The sequence below is a fragment of the Staurois parvus genome, unplaced genomic scaffold (genome assembly GCF_062004578.1).
Source record: "Staurois parvus isolate SC_StPar_1 unplaced genomic scaffold, SC_StPar_1.0 ptg000388l, whole genome shotgun sequence".
NCBI classification, from domain to species: Eukaryota; Metazoa; Chordata; class Amphibia; order Anura; family Ranidae; genus Staurois; species Staurois parvus.
The window spans coordinates 3337954-3358748 of NW_028318184.1; the positions used below are offsets into that span (position 1 = coordinate 3337954).

Sequence of the window (20795 nt, forward strand, 5' to 3'; positions counted from 1 at the left end):
CGATACGATTGTCCATACAGACCTGTTTATTGGGGGCCAATATCCCAGGGGTCTCTGATGCCAATCTGAGATTGATACATACATTATGTATTGCCACCTTATGGTCTATTGCCTTACACTGGAGGTCCAATGCTGTACCCTTGGACTCCGTTTTACACAGAATTGATACTGTAATGCTCATGGACCGCATTCATTATACCCTACTGGATAAGATGCACTTATATGATAAAAAATGGGAGTCATGGAGAGATTGTAGACACTTATTGCATGTTTAACAATATTCTCAGTAAAAGTTGCCTGACATGTACTGTTGACGGATGTATCTTTTAGCTTATCTTATTGTTCACGTATTTCATGCACTCGTAATTTACTCTTTTCCTTTTTTTTTTTTTCTCTCTTTCTTATGTTAATATACTTTTCTGTATTGTACATTTCAAAAGTGCCTTGTTTTCGTTGAAAATAACACTTGAAAGTGTGCTGTTGTTTTACAGTCTACTTATATTCAATAAAATCGTTTGTAAAAAAAAAAAAAGACTGCTATAGCACGTAAGCAAAACTAAAATTGGCAAATGTTCCTTTACAGGAGGAGGAGGAAAGTCCTTATTTTCATTAACATTGAATTGTAATTATCACTGAAACAATTATTCGTTTATACAGCCAATAATGCAGAGAATTCAACCCGCAGGCTAAACTGCATCTACATAAACATTTCCATAATAAACTATTTGTAACAATCATCTGATCTCCCTACGGGCAACATATTTTTAGCTAAAATTTCATCATCAGTTTTCTAAATAGCCATTTATTAAAAGACAGGAAACCGGCATTGGTGCAGATATGGATCTTGTTTTGCAGTGCATTGCGGGAATAGTTTGTTGCGATTACTAGATAACTAAATAGGAATGTGGTGGATAGCAGAGAGTGGACATGATAATGACATCCAGAATTTGGGCTAATTGCTGCATTGTGTGCACACAAAAATATGATTAAAGGGAAAGTTGTATTTTTAGTTAAAGTGTAAGTTTACCTTCAAGATTTTCCCAAATTTCCTCTATACAACTCCAAATCCTCTCAATAGTACCTACGGCGCTTCTCCTAAATGGTGCATGCCCCTCCTTTATACATGCAGCTGTTGGGGGAGCCTCTCTACAAAAGATGCTAGTCCCTTGATCCTCCTAGCAGCCGCTAGGGGGTGCACGATTTTAACCAGTTGCCTATTGGGCACTTATACCCCCTTCCTGCCCAGACCAATTTTCAGCTCTCAGCACTGTCAAACCTTGACTGACAATTACTTAGTCATGCAACATTGTACCCATATTAAATTTTTGTCATTTTTTTTGCATACAAATAGAGCTTTCATTTGGTGATATATAATCAGAACTGTTTTTTTTTATTTTTTGCGCTATAAATTTAATAAAGACCAAAACATTTAAAAAAAACAAATTTTTCTTTATTTCTGTTAAAAAAATTTAGCAAATAAGAAATTTTTTTTCATAAATTTTGGCCAAAATTTATAATGCTGCATTTCTTTGGTAAACATAACTTAAATCTGTGTATATTATTTGGTCTTTGTGAAAGTAATAAAGTCTACAAGCTATGGTACCAATCACTGAAAACTGATCACACCTGATGTACCGATGTCATTTCCTGAGACATTAACAAGCCAGGACACTATAAATACCCCCCAAATGACCCCTTTTTGGAAAGTAGATAGTATTTAGTCAGAGGCATAGTGAGTTTTTTGAAGTTGTATTTTTTTCCCACAATTCTATTGAAAATGAAGATTTATTTTTTTTGTTCAACAAAATTGTCATATTACAAGGTTATTTCTCCCACACGGCATATGTATACTTGCAACTACACCCCAAAAACACATTCTGCTACTCCTTCTGAGTATGGAGATACCACATGTGTGAGACTTTTTCACAGCCTAACCACATAGAGAGGCCCTCCTTTTAGGAGAGACCCTTTCCTCCTCTGATTCAATTGTTGATCCACTGCTTTCGATGGGTTCATACACTAAATCAGAATCGGATGGTGAGAGCTCCCCGTTGTTCTTATCTATCATACTGAGGATTTTGAATGCCTCCTCACTAGTGTATACTTGTTTTGACATAGCTGGCTCTGGTGGTACTGGGACAGGCAGATTGCTGATGTTGGCTGTAGGATGGGTACCCTGGTGATGGTGGCTGTGTGACGGTACTCTGTTGTTGGTGGCACTGATGAATGATGTGCGACAGGTGCACTGCTGGTGGGCACTGATGGGCGACAGGTGCACTGCTGATGGGCACTGCTGGGTGACAGGTACAATGATGGGAACTGATGGGCAACAGGTGCACTGCTGGGCAGTGCTGGGCGACAGGTACACTGATGGGAACTGATGGGCAACAGGTGCACTGCTGATGGGCACTGCTGGGTGACAGGTACACTGATGGGAACTGATAGGCAACAGATGCACTGCTGATGAGCACTGATGGGCAACAGGTACACTGATGGGTGACGAGTACACTGATGGGCACTGATGGGCGACAGGTGCACTGATGGGTGACGGGTAAACTGATGGGTGCCAGGTGCACTGTTGATGAGCACTGATGGGCAACAGGTACACTGATGGGCATTGATGGGGCGACAGGTACACTGATGGGAACTCGTGGGCAACAGGTACACTGATCAGCAATAGGTACACTGATCGGCAACAAGTACACTGATCTGCAACAGGTACACTGATCGGCAACAAGTACACTGATCTGCAACAGGTACACTGATCGGCAACAAGTACACTGATCTGCAACAGGTACACTGATGGGTTAGGTACACTGATGGGCACTGTGACAGGGACTGTAATGTGTGTATGCTCTGTAAAAATTGTAACTCACTGTTAGAAGATTCTTCTCCTCACACAAGATCTGTGAGGAGAGGCAGCTGGTAACAGTGAGTTAACACTCTGTGTTTACATTTGTGACTGGCTGTGATTGCACACAGCCTGTCACGTGGTAAAGAACTGCAGCCAATGGCTCTTTACCATGATCGATGATGAGCTGTGTCCAAGGGACACAGATCAGCAGCGATCATCGCGCAGCACGCTACCGGGGCCGTGCATGCACAGTTAGAGTGGGAAGACATCATATGACGTCCTCCCAGAACGAAAGAACCGCTGCTCATCCTTAATTTCCATATATAGTGGGTGAGAGGTGGTTAATGTCCAGTCCAGCCAGCACTTTTTGTGGACAGTGCTGCATGGTGCTACTAAAGTATTGATTCAATCTGGGCCTGTGTGATCACCGCTGCTTCAGTACACTCTTGCAATCAGAGTTGAAGCTTTGTTCCGAGTGTGCTCCTGCACCCAGTACACTAGAAGATGCACATTCACTTCCCAGCTCTGATTGCAAGAGTGCTGCAGCAAAAAGGGGTTAATTATTATTGACACTGGTGCCACTAATGCAACACAAGGGGGTTAATTAACTGCCACTGGTAACTAATGCATTGGTGACCAGTGGCAGTCCATAACCCCTTCATGTTGCATAATACTAATAGCATTGTTAATTTTTTTTTTAACATGATTTGGGTTTCTAGAGCACTGGGCTGACTTTTGACTGGGGTGCAACCTATATGCTAGCGATGGTTTGCCATCTAAATGGAAGGGGGTCTGCTGTGCTGGGAGAGAGGTTTATAGGAAGGCTGGAGGAGTATTTAAACTAGGTCATGGGGGTGGGAGAATTAGATTATAATGGGGTAGACAGATCAGACAGGGGTCAGTACTTATTGGTGGGTGGAATGGGGAAACATGGGGGGGAAGGTTATGGCAGATTCTAAAAAGGTTCCCATGTTACAAACAACCAGTGGAATTGGTACCATTTGTCTGAAAATAAAAATATGCAAAATACGTGTACACGTGTCAATCAATTAAAGTGTTTGTTCACCAATGCCAGAAGTCTGCCAAGCAAAATAGGTGAGTTGGAAGCTTTGGTGCATGAAGAGAGCTATGATTTAATTGGTATTGCTGAATCTTGGCTTCATTCTTCGCATGACTGGGCCATTAATTGTCCTGGCTATGTTCTCTTTTGGAGAGACAGAGTAAATAGGAAAGGTGGTGGGGTATGTCTCTATGTGAGAAGCGATCTCAGAGCGAGTGCGAAAAAGGACCTAGTTGATGGAGAGTGTGATGAGGCTGAAGCTTTATGGGTGGAACTGCACATGGGGGTGCGTACTACAAAGGTAGTCATTGGAGTTTGTTATAGGCCTCCCAGTGTTAATGAGCAGGTGCAGGGGCGGACTGACCATTTGGAAACTCGGGCGCTGCCCGAGGGCCCGGGGTCAGTAGGGGGCCCCATGAGATGCCCCTGGTACCTTTTTCATAGGCTTTTTTGAGTTTGGGCAAGGACACAGGGGCCGCATGATCCCCTATTGCCCGGGGGCCCCATGAGTTGTCAGTCCGCCCCTGAGCAGGTGGAGACTCAGCTCCTTGCACAGATCGAAAGGGCTGCAAGGGCTGGGACAGTGATAATAATGGGGGATTTTAACTACCCGGAAATGGACTGGAGTAATGGTACTGCAGGAACAGTTAAGGGCAAAAATTTTTAAACCTACTACAGGACAATTTTATGGTACAGTTCATAGAAGCCCCTACTAGGAATGATGCTCTGTTGGACCTGATAATCTCAAACCATGCAGAGCTTATTACGTATGTCCATATAAAAGAATATCTGGGTAGCAGTGACCATAACATGATTTCATTTATTTTTAGCTGTAAACAGCAAGCACATAGGGGGAAAAAAACGCTCAATTTTAAGATAGCTAATTTTGCAAGACTGAGAGCTGCTCTCCAAGACTTACATTGGGAGGGAATATTGGCATTGATGAACAGAACACAGAAATAGGAGTTCTTCAAGAAGACTGTATGTGAACACACTGCAAAATATATTCCCATGGGCAACAAGTTTAAAAGGCTAAAAATCAAACCTTACGGCCAAAGTTAATAAAGCTTTAGATAATAAGTAAAGAGCTTTTATTAAATATAAAAATGAAGGAACGCTATCATCGTTTAAACATTATTATTATTATTATTATTATACAGTATTTATAAAGCGCCAATAGTTCGCTCAGCGCTGTACATTATAATTACAAAGAATATAACAGAATATGCAAAAAGGAAATAAAGGCCGCAAAATTTGAAAACAAATGACAGATTGCAAAAGATAGCAGGACCAACTCCAAAAAATTCTTCAAATATATTAATAGTAAAAAGGTCCGGTCCGAGCATGTAGGCCCTTTACAAAATAATCTAGATTGGGTGACTGGGGACAAAGAGAAGGCAAATTTATTTAATACCTTCTTCAGCTCTGTGTATACAAAGGAGTATGGGGGAGCTCTTGTCCATAATGAGGATGGTATTGACACCGCTCCAGATGATCCACATTGGCTCACAACTGATATGATCCAAAAATATTTAGACAGTATAAAGGTGAATAAAGCACCTGGACCGGATGGCATACACCCACGGGTCCTTAAACTCTGTCATTTTAAAGCCATTGTTTCTAATTTTTAGGGACTTTAATGACTGGCAAAGTACCACTGGATTGGCGTAAGGTCAATGTGTTGCCTATATTTAAAAAGGGGTCAAAATCTTTACCAAGTAATTATAGACCTGTTAGTTTCACTTCTATAGTTGGGAAGATACTGGACAGTTTAATAAAAGACCACATAGATGAGTTCTTGCTGAAAAAAATATTTTAAGCAACAGACAGCATGGATTCATGAAAGACAGAAGTTGTCAAACAAATCTGATTTCTTTTTATGAGGAGGTGAGCAGAATCTTGGACAGAGGGGTGTCGGTGGACATGGTATACTTGGACAGAGGGGTGGCGGTGGACGTGGTATACTTGGACACAGGGGTGGCAGTGGACGTGGTATACTTGTACAGAGGGGTGGCATTGGACATGGTATACTTGGACAGAGGGGTGGCATTGGACGTGGTATACTTGGACAGAGGGGTGGCGGTGGATGTGATATACTTGGACAGAGGGGTGGCATTGGACGTGGTATACTTGGACAGAGGGGTGGGGGTGGACGTGGTATACTTGGACAGAGTGGTGGCGGTGGACGTGGCATACTTGGACAGAGGGGTGGCGGTGGACGTGGTATACTTGGACAGAGGGGTGGCGGTGGACGTGGTATACTTGGACAGAGGGGTGGTGGTGGACGTGGTATACTTGGACAGAGGGGTGGCGGTGGACGTGGTATACTTGGACAGAGGGGTGGCAGTGGATGTGGTATACTTGGATTTTGCAAAAGCGTTTGACACAGTTCCCCACACACGGCTAATGTGTAAGGTAAAGTCTACAGGCTTGGAAAAATCTGTATGTAAATGGGTAGAAAACTGGCTAAAAGATGGTATTCAGAGAGTAGTGGTTAATGATTCATACTCTGAATGGTCTAGGGGTGTCAGTGGTGTACCCCAAGGTTCAGTGTTGGGACCCTTACTTTTTAATATATTTATAAACGATATAGGGTCTGGGATTAAAATACCACTTCAGTCTTTGCAGATGACACCAAGCTGTGCAGTGGAATAACATCCTTACAGGATGTCTCCAACTTACAAGCCGACCTCAATGCTCTGTTTAATTGGGCAACTATGTGACAAATGAGGTTTAATGTTGATAAATGTAAGGTTCTGCACTTGTGGGCTAAGAATATGCATGCATCATACATACTAGGGGGGTACAACTGGGGGAATCAATGGTGGAGAAGGATCTGGGAGTTCTGGTAGATCACAAGCTTAATAATGGCATGCAATGCCAAGCTGCGGTTTCTAAAGCGAGCAAAATCCTCTCTTGTATTAAAAGAGGTATAGACTCCAGAGAGAGAGATATCATATTACCCCGGTACAAATCATTAGTAAGACCTCATCTGGAATATGCAGTTCAGTTTTGGGCACCAATTCACAAAAATAACATTGGGGAACTGGAGAAAGTACAGAGAAGGGCAACCAAACTGATAAGAGGCATGGAGGAGATCAGCTATGAGGAGAGATTAGGGGAACTGAATTTATTCTCTCTTGAGAAGAGGAGATTAAGGGGGGATATGATCAACATGTATAAATACATCAGTGGGTCATATAGTGAACTCGGTGTAGAGTTATTCACCCTGAGGTCATCACAGAGGACAAGGGGGCACTCTTAACGTCTGGAGGAAAAGAAATGTAATCTCCAAACACAGAAAGGTTTCTTCACAGTGAGAGCTGTGAAAATGTAGAATAGACTCCCTCAAGAGTTGGTTCTGGCCAGCTCAGTGGATTGCTTCACAAAAGTCCTGGATTCTTTCTTAGATACACAGAATATAACTGGATGCTAACATTTATAGGTAAAGTTGATCCAGGGAATATCCGATTGCCTCTCGGGGGATAGGAAGGAATTGTTTCCCCTTGCCAGAGCACATTGACTCATGCTTTGCTGGGTTTTTTGCCTTCCTCTGGATCAACTATGGGTGTAGGATTATAAGATTTTTTTCTTTTTTTTTTTAATGGTTGAACTGGATGGACTTTTGTCTTTCTTCAGCCAGACTAACTATGTAACTATGTAACCACCCAGCCGGTCCAGCCTCTCGGTCCCGCATTGCCATGTTTTACTGCAATGTCATTGGTAGGCTTCTGGCTGTTCTGGATTCAGCCAGCACACTGACTTGAAATGGTTAAAGTGATATTAAGCCTTCAGTTTTTGAAACACTTTCAGCAGCTGAGTTCATCACTTACTAAGTGCAGAACACTTATCTTTTAATCCTTGCCTATGTTCCTGTTTCGTGTCTCAGGGTGACACCTTTCTCTTGCACCTTCCTATGGAGCCACCCTTGTATGCAGGGACTAGAGTTGTGTCTCCCTACACTGTGTGCATCAATAGAAACACACAGCCCCATAGCCTAAGAAAGCAAGGCACTTCCTCCTTCTCTCCTCCTCCAAGCTAACAGCCTGGCTGAAGACTGCACTGTCCACTGTTAACTCTTTGCTGGAAAGACTACATGTTCAGGGAAGCAGCACCAAGAGAGTAGAAGCCAGCATCATTGAAAGCTGTAAACTGCAAGTGCTGGGGTAAGAATTGTAACAGTTTACTGGAGAATTTGTTTTGTATTTTATTGTGCTCAGTGTGTTACACTAAAAATGCTGAGAGTTTAAAGTGTTACTAAACCCACAACAATAAAAATCAGTCTGTATATGCAGTAAAGCATGCTTGTTATACTCACTGTGGAACCTAAGGGGTTAATCCTCTGCATTGTGTAAAAAAGATATTTAATCCTTTCTTCTCTGATCTTCCCTTTCTTTCACAGTACCCATTTCATCTCCTGATAGAGCACAGCCTTGGGGACACTCTGCACATGCTCAGTTTGGTGTGTACAGTGAGAGAGATTTTTTTCTTTTTCTCAGAAGGGTCCATGTGATCAGCACAGGGCCAATCAGCACTGTCCAGACAGAGAGTCAGGGGTCATGCAATCTCATAGGGCAGAGAGAGGAGAATGAAAACTCATCCTACAAACTTTAACCGGTGCTGTGCCGGACACTGATAAAAGTCACAAGACTGCTGTAAGTGCTGGTGAGAAAAGGTATTTAGCAGTTTATATTTACTAAAATAATTGCATTTCCATGTTCTGTGTACCATGGGAGACCAGATATAGTGAATGCAGGGTCCTGGGAGACCAGATATAGTAAATTAAGGGTCCTGGGAGACCAGTTATAGTAAATGAAGCGTCCGGGGAGACCAGATATAGTGAATGCAGGGTCCGGGGAGACCAGATATAGTGAATGCAGGGTCCGGGGAGACCAATATAGTGAATGCAGGGTCCGGGGAGACCAGATATAGTGAATGCAGGGTCCGGGGAGACCAGATATAGTGAATGCAGTGTCCTGGGAGACCAGATATAGTGAATGCAGGGTCCAGGGAGACCAGATATAGTGAATGCAGGGTCCGGGGAGACCAGATATAGTGAATGAAGGGTCCGGGGAGACCAGATATAGTGAATGCAGGGTCCAGGGAGACCAGATATAGTGAATGCAGGGTCCGGGGAGACCAGATATAGTGAATGCAGGGTCCAGGGAGACCAGATATAGTGAATGCAGGGTCCTGGGTTCAGTAACACTTTAATACTCTTTAATATCGCAGGCCATTACTGAGCCTTGAAGGCTTATAGAGGAATCCCCCAAGTCCACATGATGCATCCATGTCCCATTTCTAATATATATCTCCCATGTATTTATCACCATTCAGATCCTGTAAATGACTGATGAATTTCTTACTTGTTCCTCCAGGGTTACCATTACTCACTGAGGTCAGCTAAACTTCTCTGACATCTGTAGAACTTCTCTCACGCTGTTTCTCTTCTCTAGAACTCACTTCTGCATGTCACAGGGAACAGGAACATTGTAATTCTTTAACCCTTTCATCGCTGTGGCCTTTACATTTCTTTGCACACATTCTCAAATTAACTTTTTTTTTTTTTTAAAGCTGAATTTCAGTATAAACAAATACCAACTAAATACTATAGTCATGTGTACTCACACTTGAATCATGGTGTGCTTTTTTCTTCCTGATCTGTGCAGTAATCCAGTGTGAGACTTTCCCTCTGTGCAGGAGCTGCCTGTAATTATTATTATTATACAGGATTTATATAGCGCCAACAGTTTGCTCAGCTCTTTACAATATAACGGGAGACAATACAGCAACAATACAGTTCAATACAAGAGGGATAGGAGGGCCTGATCCTGGGAGCTTACAATCTAGGAGGGAGGGGCTAGTGGTACAAAAGGTAGTAACTGTGGGGGATGGACTGGTAGAAGGAGTAGAAGATTCCATTATTAGCTGAGGGCAGGATAGGCTTCCCTGAAGAGATAGGTTTTCAGAGATCGCCTAAAAGTGAGCAGAGTAGGTGATAGTCTGATAAATTGGGGTAGAGAGTTCCAGAGGATGGGGGAAGCTCTGGAGAAGTCCTGGAGACGAGCATGGGAGGAGGAGACAAGGGAGCTAGAGAGCAGGAGGTTGTGCGAGGAGCGGAGAGTACGGTTTGGGTGATATTTGGAGACAAGATCGGTGATGTAATTTGGGGCAGAGTTATAAATGGCTTTATATGTTATTGTTAATGTTTTGAATTTTATCCATTGGGCAATGGGAAGCCAGTGGAGGGATTGGCAGAGAGGGATGGCAGATACAGAACGGTTAGTAAGGTGGATGAGTCTGGCAGCAGCATTCATGATAGACTGAAGAGGGGATAGTCTGTGATGAGATGGCCAATGAGGAGGGAGTTACAATAGTCAAGGCAAGATATAATAAAAGAGTGAATAAATTGCTTAGTGGTTTCCAAGGTTAGGAACGGGCGTATCTTGGAGATGTTACGGAGGTGAAGTCTACAAGATATGGACAGTGATTGGATTTGGGGGTGAAAGGACAGATGGGAGTCTAGGATTACACCTAGTACCCTGGCATGAGGGGAGGGACTGATGATTGTGTTATTGTTAGTGTGTAATAAAGACCGCGCACTGCTGTTCTCTCTCTTTGTGCAGGGTGACTGGTCTGGTCTCCACCCCCTCCTGCAGTTTTCTGCAGGCAGCCTGTAGTAGGTGGAGCGTGCTGAGTGATGATGCCACTACTATTTTTACAAGGTAATATCTCGGTTTGCGAAGGCATTTAGTGCACACAAAGTAAATTTATATCGTTTGTGGCTTATGTTATTTAAACAAAGGTTTTGGGCTTGGAGGTTAGCTTTAGTTAAAGCCCCTGTATTCCTAGCTATCTGCTTTCACATGGTCTGATACATCTATAGTGGAAGGTCATTACTCTACCCTTTGGCCGATTGGTCACAGCTGTGTTCTAGTGGTCCTATGTTGCTTGCTTATGGGCGGTAAGGCTAGGTTCACACCTATGCAGGTTGCCTTTGACCCGTTTCTGCATTGCGTCTTTGCACCTGCATTTTTTATGTGATTTTCATATGTTTTGCGGTTTTTTTTCCATTTTATTTTTCTTGTTGCTAGGCAGATTTAAAATGCAAAAAGCAACAAAAACGCTTAAAAAACATGGCATAAAATGCACTGCATGCTTTTCTGCAGCGTTTCCATTGAAGTGTATAGAACCAAAAATGGAATGTTTTGCGTTCAAAAAAGTCCCTGACCCTTTCCAAAAAACGCATCGGGTGAAAACATAAAAATGTGAACGTGTCCTATAGGAAATCATGTTAAATGGACTGTACTGCGTTTCTGCAAAACGCAAAACACTGCGGAAAATGCTTAGGTGTCAACCTAGGGTCATACAGACACCATTCTGGATGAAGGAGCACAGGGGGTACATGCGGAAAACGCTTAGGTGTCAATCTAGGGTCATACAGACACCATTCTGGATGAAGGAGCACAGGGGGTACATGCGGAAAACGCTTAGGTGTCAACCTAGGGTGAGCGGCTATAGGAGTCACTTAAGTCCTCATGCACACTGGACGTTTTTACAGCGGCTGTTTTTGACTTTTGACGGTTTTTTCTACAGCCAGTAAACTCCCCAGCATGTTATCCTATGTGTCCATGCACACATAGACTGTAATCAACGTTTTTTGGCAGGGGCGTTTTTTGGCTGGAAAAAAAAAAACAGGACTTGTGGGCTTCTAGAGGAGTTTTTTAGCTGGAAAAACACTCTAACACTGAAAAACGCAATAAAACGGTGCAAATTGGCTTTTCTGCACATTATTTTGACCCCAAATAATTTTTTATGGTAAAAAAAACGCTAAAAATATTAAAACTGCAAATGCGGAAAAACGCAGCTAAACGTGGAAAAACGCCGCTAAACGCTAATGCAAAAATGCTAAAAACTGCTGAAAAACTCACTTTTTAACGTGACTTTACACAGCTAACGTTACCAGCGTTGTTAACACATTCATTGTGCCTGAGGGCTCCTGATTGGATATATCCACTGTAGCTCCTTGTATCTTAGGCCCATTAAGCTCTGCATTACATGTATTGGACACAATTGGTTTTGCCCGCTCTTTGACCGCCAGGCCCACATAGTTACATCTAGTCTAGTAGGTGGTTTGTATAGTTTACACTTTCTAGAACCCCCCTGTATTAATATAGTCTATTGTGCTACAAATGTTTTGTATGTTTACGCATGTAGATTTTTGTCCTGGCCACCTCCCTTTCCACTTGGTGGGGTTGTTGGGTCCTGGATGCCCCTGTGCCCATCCTGGGACAGTTTATCGGGTGCTCTGCCATATAGATCAGACTGTGTGAGTATGCAACTTTTTTTTGTTACTGTGATTTTATTTAATATTGTTGTAATTTTGTATCATGTCATGAATAGCAATCAATATAACAATAATCACAGCAGCGCTCCACATATTTTTAAAAGTTCATAGTCTTCCTCCAATTGGTGATGAAAAATGCACCAAATCCCAAACTTTTCATCACCAATTGGTGGAAGACTGTGAACTTTTAAAAATATGTGGAGTGCTGCTGTGATTAATGTTACAGTATATTGATTGCTAGTCATGACAATTGTTGTTTTTAACCACTTGCCTACCAGGCACTGTTACCCCCTTCCTGCCCAGACCAATTTTCAGCTTTCAGTGTTCTCGCACTTTAAATGACAATTGCGCAGTCATACAACACTGTACCCAAATGAAATTTTTATCTTTTTTTTTTTAGACAAATTGATTTTGTATTGGTGATAAATGCTCTGCAAAGTAACGTTTTCAGGTATTGGGAGCATTTTCACGAGTATGAGTACTCAGTATCAGTCAATATCGGTACTATTTGCAACACAATTAAAGCCTTTACAGGTCATCAGTCTAGGATTAATGGCAAATGATGGCCCTCGAATTATTTCTCTCAATACAACATACACGGTGATACCTAGTATGTGTTTCCTGATTGTCATTTATGCATGTGCCTGTGTGTGTGCATGTGTGTGTGCGTGTGTGTGTGTGTGTGTGTGTGTATGTGTGTGTCTGTGTGTCTGTGTGTCTGTGTGTGTGCATGTGTGTGTGGGGGGTCTTTTAAAGGAGATCTATGATCAGATTAATAGACGTAAGCTAGAAATAATTGCAATTCAATGTAGAAATTATATGAATTTATATTCTGACCATAGATACGCTTTAACATTTTTGAGATCTGGTTTTATTAATTTAGAAAACGTATTCTTTTTAACTAACCTTGTTTTGCTATCAAAATAAGGTAAAAGGGTGTGCTGCCGCTAAATGACACTCCCTGTCTGGCTTTTTGGCAGTCTGAGCGGGTGATCTGGCCAATTTGTGAACAAGCTGGGTTCCGGTCGAACTTTCATTTGACCCAAACCCCAGGCTCATCCTTAGTTATAACCCCTGTTTTCACATTGCTGGGAAAAAAACTGGTGTTTTATATATATATATATATATATATATATATATATATATATATATATACTGCTAATAATTAATAACTATTTCAGTGCCCGAGGTTGGCGATCACTTCATTCAGTGCACATTACATATGAGCTCTTGACTTGCAAAGCATTCTACCCTAGTACAGCTTGGGAACAGCAACAGGTACGTGACAGCAATGTTTGAATCTCATTCACAAACAGAACCATTAATTATGTCAGCATGCCCCCCACATAATGATAGCCCATTGTAATTCACTAATTAACACTGGCAGGCATTCACATCCACTATGATGAATGGTGACAGGGGGAACACACGCCTGTTTGACTTTCACTTGTAGCCATGATCACCATTACTGTACAAATTCCAAATACCCCTATTGTCTGCACTAACACTTATATAAAAAGAAAAATATATTTGAAATATATTTTGAAAATATTATCCCCAAATATATTGACATATATTTGAAATACTACAATTTTGGCCATATTCAATATATTTCAATAAATAAATGTGTGTGTGTATATATATATATATATATATATATATATATATATACACACTGCATGTTGAAATGTGTTTTTATTACAAAATATCTGAATAATGTTTTTAAAAATACATTTCAAATGTACTGTATGTCTTTAAAAATACAAATCTACACTTTTAGATTGCATTTACAAATATATGTAAATATATATGTTAAAATTAAAAAATATATATATATTTGTACTTTTTTTTTGTTTACAAATTTTTTATTGGAAGAAGTTTTATATAATAACATGAGAAGTAACAGTTGTAATACATAAATATATCAACAGATATACGTAAAATTTGTAGCATTTCAAAATATATATTTCTTAATGTAAGTAAAATATCAAAACTATATGTCTACTTGTTACTTCTCCAAAAAATTAACTATACAAAATATGGTACAGAACAAAGAAAAGAAAAAAAAACAATTGTAGATTTTGTAGACCAAAAGGGAGAAAAAGACAAAGTTCACTTGAGGGTTTACAGAACCTTAAAAAAAAAAATAATAGCACTATAACTAAAAGTATAGAGCTAAAACCATAGCGGATGAGTGTCGTACTGCCTTACTTATATGAAGGTTGTGTCTTCGTTGATGGATAGCACCGCTTGCTGGTTGAAATGTGTATAACAGTCCCTGCCAAAATGACTGGGATTGAACTGTACACTAGTTTACCTCTCCAATAGATGCAGACAACCCAAACATGAATAAGACAAAACATCCATTAATAAATTCATTATATCTATATAGTGTGTATTTTATCTCTCTGAATAGGACTAAACGGCCCATTGTCAGATAGATCAGGCTATCAGTCTATGAGGCCAATACACAACAGTAAAATGGTCACTGTCAGGGGAAAGCGTTTTTCAAGTCGTTTACAAAACATGTCCTAATCACTACTGTTGATGAAGTGCATGTACAGCATCTGTCAAAAGTCCTCTTCCCCTTTTCTCTTCTCCCCCCTCTCCATGTCTCATCCTTTCTATCTCTGCTCCTCTCCCCACTCTGCCCCTCTCCACCTCTCTCCCTCTTCCGTTCTCTTCTGTTCCTTTCCTCCTCTGCCCCTCTCTTTTTCCTCTTCCTCTCCCCCTCTCCATGTCTCATCCTCTCCACCTCTATACCTCTGCTCCTCCCTTCCTCTTCCCCTCTCCACTTCTCCTCAGTCTGCCCCTCTCTACCTCTCTCCCTTTCCTGCTTTCTTCTGCTCCGCTCCTCCTCTGCTTCTCTCTCTCCCCCCTTCTATTCCTCTCCTCCTCTCTCTCTTCCCTTCTCCTCCTCCTCTGCTCCTCTCCCCCTCAACTCCTTTTCCTCTTTCTCCCTCTCCTCCTTTTCCCCTTTTCTCCTCTTCCCTTCTCCCCCCTCTCTATGTCTCATCCTCTCTACCTCTGCTCCTCTCCCCATTCTGCCCCTCTCTATCTCTCTCCCTCTCCTGCTCTCTTCTGCTCCTTTCCTCCTCTGCTCCTCTCTATTTCCCCTTCTCTTCCTCTCCACCTCTGCCCCTCTCCATGTCTCATCCTCTCCACCTCTCTACCGCTGCTCCTCTCCTTCTTTTCCCCACTCCTCCTCTCCTCAGTCTGCCCATCCCTACCTCTCTCCCTCTCCTACTTTCTTCTGCTCCTCTCCTCCTCTGCTTCTCTCTCTCCCTCCCCTTCTTTTCCTCTCCACCTCTCCTCCTCTCCCCTTTCCTCTACTGCCCTTCTCTCTCTCTCTTCCCTTCTCCTCCTCTCCTCCTCAACTCCTTTTCCTCTTTCTCCCTCTTCTCCTCTTCCCCTCTCCCCTTCTCCTCCTCTGCTCCTCTCTCTCCCTCTCCTCCTCTCCCCTCTCCTCATCTATCTCTCCCTTTCTCCTTCTGTCCCCCTCCCCTATTTTCCACTCCTCCTGTGCTCCTCTCTTCCTCTCTGCCCTTCTCTCTCCCCTTCCCTTCCTCTCACCCTCTCTTTTGCTCCTCTCTCCCTCTGCTCCTCTTCTCCCCTTCTTTTCCTCTCCTTCTCTGCTCTTCTCTCCTCTCCTCCTCTCTCTCCCCCTTCTCCTTCTCTCTTTTTCTCTCCCCTTCTCCTCTCCCCACTCTCCACCTCTTTCCCTCTCTTCTGCTTCTCTCTTCCTCTGCTCCTTTCTCTCCCCCTCTCCTCCCCTTGACCTCTCCCCTTCTTCTCCTACCCTTGTCATCTCACCCTTTCCCCCCTCTCCTCCTCTGTACCTCTTCTCTCTTTCTCTCTCTCCCTCCTCTGCTCCTCTTTCCCCTCTGTTCCTCTCCTTCTCATCTCATATCCACCTCTCCCCATCTTATTCTCTCCTCCTCTCTTCTCCCCCTCTCCTCCTCTCATCTTCTCTACCTTTTTTCCCTTCTGCATTGCCATGAACATGAGGGTTCAGAAGAGCCAATTGTTCCTGGTTATGAAGTGCTTGCAGGGTGTATGCGTCTACATTGCTGTCCTGCGTTACTGGAGTGTACCTTTCAACTTAGCAAAGGAAAAAAAATGTCTATCATTAGCACTCATAATGAGGGGTACACTGACACTAAAATAATTTAGGATGACATTGCACACCCCAATAACATAATTCCTTAGCAAAGTCATAAGGTAGGACAGGGATTGATGTATAAACATAAACAAAGGCTAATAAGTGTCAATAATGGAGATGCCGGGGATTGAACCCGGGGCCTCATACATGCGAAGCATGCGCTCTACCACTGAGCTACATCCCCAACCTGCTAAAGTTGTAAACTGCCATATAACAAAACTATGTTGGGGTAGTAGGAGAGAAAAAACATGTCAAATAAAATCTTTTGTGGAAATGTTACTATATCTGGATAAAAAACTCCCCTAGAAATTTAGGAATTGAGTTCAAGGAGTCACACCTTTAAGAATTCACACTACCACTTTTCCAGGAGGTGACATATATTACGATGCTCCTTTCTGAAATATCTGTGCTGGAAGATGCATCTCTACAGTAGAATGTCATATTTTGAGATGCAATGCTTTAGGCTTTTAAAGGATGAGTTCACCTTTCATAACATGTTACATGTTACACCCATATTCAGGGTGTTACATGTTACAATCAGACCAACTCCTGCTCCCTCCCCCCCTGCTCCCCACTTTGACAGCTAGTGGGGAATCTTCTCCCCCCTCGCTAGCTGTCAAATTTTTAAAAAGGCATGGCCATGCGGGGCTCTGCCCACCTGACTGCGTCACTCATTCACAGTCCTCTGTGAATGGGAGACCACAAGTCCCAGCAGTGTTATATACCTGCTTGCTCGTACATCTTGTACAGGCAAGCAGATATACTGACAGATCTACGGGAGACCTGCATGGCACCAGCGATTTGCTGATCGCTTGTGCATTGCTTTACAGGTTCCTGCAGACCTGCAAAAAAAATGTGCATATATTATTTTTAACTAAAAGGTGAGCTTATCCTTTAACCATATTTAGGTGCAGCTATTACTGAGATTTCATCCATTCAAGAAAACACTCATTGGAGGGTGATTTATTCCATCTATACTGATTTAGTCCATCAGACTGTTCAGACTTTGCAGAGATTTGGTTGGGTCCTGCACCTTCAGAAATCAGCACTGGAACTGACCTGACCCACTGGAGTATATAGGTATTCTTCTAGATATGGCCCAGTCCAGGTTTTTTCTTTCCTTGGGTAAACTCCTTATTCTCTGTTCCCAGGTTCAGGGCAGGCCAACCTTTACCTTTTGCATGCTGGCTTTGGGGTTGATGTTTGCCTTCTTTGAGACAGTTATGCATAATTCAACTTCAGACCATTGCAACGCAACATTCTGTCTGCATGGGAAATGAAGGTGCATTTTCTAGGCATTCACATGTGCCTGATGCTTGGGAGCAGGCTATCCCTGGCCTTGTTGCCTATACACCTTTCTCTGAAGTCAGGGCAATCCTTCCTTCCACTGAACTGGAAGAATTTCATGATGGACACCAGTCTAGCAGGCTGAGGGGAATCCTAAACACTCTATTGGTGCAGGAGACCAGGATGACCAGATTCTTGCTTTGGCAGAAGTTTTCACTCCAGTCCTATCTGTGCACGTTCCAGGTAAGGAAAATTGCAAGTGGATTTTCTCAGTGTAGCGCCCTCTAGTGCTGGGTAGGATTTGATGTTTTTAGTCAGAGGCTTGTTAGAAGCCTGGGATGAGTCAGCCTGGGAGTGAGGTAGTGTGTTCACCTCAGGACAGGCTAAGAGGCTTTACAAGTCAGGGCTTTTGGAGCCCTGCCACCCTTACAGAAACTGCTAGAACTTTATGGCAGAGGGGCGGAGAAGGGGAGGAGGCCCAGAATTGCATGTTTAGGGGAACTTGGCCAAACTCCAGGCAGGAGACCGGGCTTGGTGGCCAAGAGCAGCCCTTAAATATGACAGAGCCTGTGCAGCAGGGGAGTCGGGTAAAAGATGGACTGAAAGAAGGTGCTGAAGTAAGGAGCCTGGGAGGGGGCCCCAGGGAGGTGAACGTACCTACAGGCTGGTTGCTGGAAAGAAGGATCTCCACTGTGCCAAGTCTCCTAAGGAGGACAATCTGGTCAGCAGGGAAGGAGCCAGCCCAGCATAATGCCTGAAAGCATCTAAAACCCGCCAAGCTAACAAGACAGTACTTCTACACCACCTTGGGCCAAATAAAAGGAGAGGCAGTCAGGTGCAAAACCCAACTAGTTCTCATCTGGGACTACATAATTGGCAGAGCTTGGAAACTTGGAATCCTTAGCCCAGGGATACCCTCGGTGCTACTGGGTGAAGGAGGAAGGATTCATCTGGGGTCTAGGGAGGTACATCAAGGGGTCTTCAGTGCTAATTTTTTTTGATCCACATTTTTGTACAGTGTACAGTTTTCTAAGACATTTGTCCTCAAGTTTGCAGTTATTTGGACATCCCATATACCCTTAGACCCCATCCAAGTTGTTAACCCCTCTATAAAAACAAAAAAATAGCTCAAGGACTGTTTTATTGACTTTGTGTGTAAAGATGTGGAAAATGCGTGTTGCCTGGCCGTGCAAAGCTTAGGGGGATCCAAACAAACTCAGTGGCTCCTGAGGGGGGTAGTGCTACATCAGTTTAGGACAAGTTGTGTCCATATTGCAAGGTTATTTCTTCTGTGAAAGAATTGGTCGCTCTCAGGAGCTCAGTGAATTCAAGCGTGACACCATGATAGGTTGCCACCTTGCATTAGGTCCATCCGTGTAATTTCCTTGGTCCTAAATATTCCACGGTCAACTGTTAGTGGTATTATAACAAAGTGGAAGCAACTGGAAACAACAGCAACTCAGCCACCAAGTGGTAGGCAATGTAAAATTACAGAGAAGGGTCAGCGCATGCTGAAGCGCACAGTGCGCCGAAGTCACCAACTATCTGCAAAGTCAATAGCTAAAGACCTCCAAACTTCATGTGGCCTTCAGATTAGCACAATTGTGCATAAAGAGCTTCATGGAATGGGTTTCCATGGCTGAGCAGCTGCATCCAAACCTTACATCACCAAGTGCAATGCGTAGCATTGGATGCAATGGTGTAAATCCACTGGACTCTAGAGCAGTGGAGACATGTTCTCTGGAGTGACCAATCACACTTCTCTGTCTGGCAATCCAATGGACGTGTCTGGGTTTGGCAGTTGCCAGGAGAACGGTACTTTCCTGACCGCACTCTGCCAATTGTAAAGTTTGGTGGAGGGGGATTATGGTGTGGGGTTGTTTTTCAGCGGTTGGGCTTGGATCCTTAGTTCCAGTGAAGGGAACTCTTAAGGCATCAGCATACCAAGACATTTTGGACAATTTCATGTTCCCAGCTTTGTGGGAACAGTTTGGGGATGTCCCTTTCCTGTTCCAACATGACTGCGCACCAGTGCACAAAGTAAGGTCCATAAAGACATGGATGAGCGAGTTTGGGGTAGAGGAACTTGACTGCCCTGCACAGAGTTCTGACCTCAACCCGATAGAACACCTTTGGGATGAATTAGAGCAGAGACTGTGACCCAGGCCTTCTTGTCTGACATCAGTGTCTGTCTTTACAAATGCTCTTCTGGAAGAATGGTCAAACCTTCCCATAGACACACTCCTAAACCTTGTGGACAGCCTTCCCAGAAGAGATGAAGCTGTTATAGCTGCAAAGGGCGGGCCAACTCAGTATTGAACCCTACAGACTAAGACTGGGATGCCATTAAAGTTCATGTGCGTGTAAAGGCAGGACGACCAATACTTTTGGCAAAATAGTGTATCAACAGAAAAATCTGCACTCCAGTCCACGGTTTTCTCCCCATTGTTGATGTCACCACTGGATTCTGCTTGTAAGTAACTTGTAAGTGCACGTCTTTGTGGAGCTGGCTCTGTGTACATACTGGGAAAAGGAAGCCATCCATTATTTACAATTGTCATGTGACCTGCTGTAATTGGTCAGCAATGGGCTGGTATGCAGATCAGTCATCAGCTATGTCCAAAGGACACAGCTGTTGACAGATCTCACTGCTGCAAGGCCCCAAAGGCGAACATGAGGCAACGATCCAGGAGGACGTCATATGATGTTCACCCAGATCAACGAAAGGCCCGCTCGCCAGTCATTTTACTAACGAACAGCTGGGAAAGGGTTAAAAACAAGCAATGGAGATTTGGGGATTACATCCAGGGCTGCATACATGCAAAGCATGCGCTCTACCACTCAGTTACATCCCCTTTGTACAGCTGCAGGATTAAAGCTGGCCATACATGGACAACAGGGACTGGCCAAAGTTCAGTCAATGTATGGGCACTCTATCTATCAATCGACTTGTGTACAACCAGCTTGTCGGGTTTTTCCCGAACAATTAGTGCAGCTGGCTACAGCTGGCAGCACTAATCACTGTGTTCTGCCAGCAGGGAAGGCAGTCAGAGCAATCAAGCAATTTTCTTTCCCATTGTGGTGG

At 43.2% G+C, this 20795-nt stretch overlaps 1 non-coding gene across 1 annotated transcript; it reads right to left on the reverse strand.

Annotated features, from left to right (window-relative positions):
• Positions 1 to 16535: 16535 nt before the first annotated feature.
• TRNAA-CGC (transfer RNA alanine (anticodon CGC)) lies at positions 16536 to 16607 on the reverse strand. Its single transcript has one exon. It is a non-coding gene; the product is annotated as a tRNA-Ala (tRNA).
• Positions 16608 to 20795: the final 4188 nt, after the last annotated feature.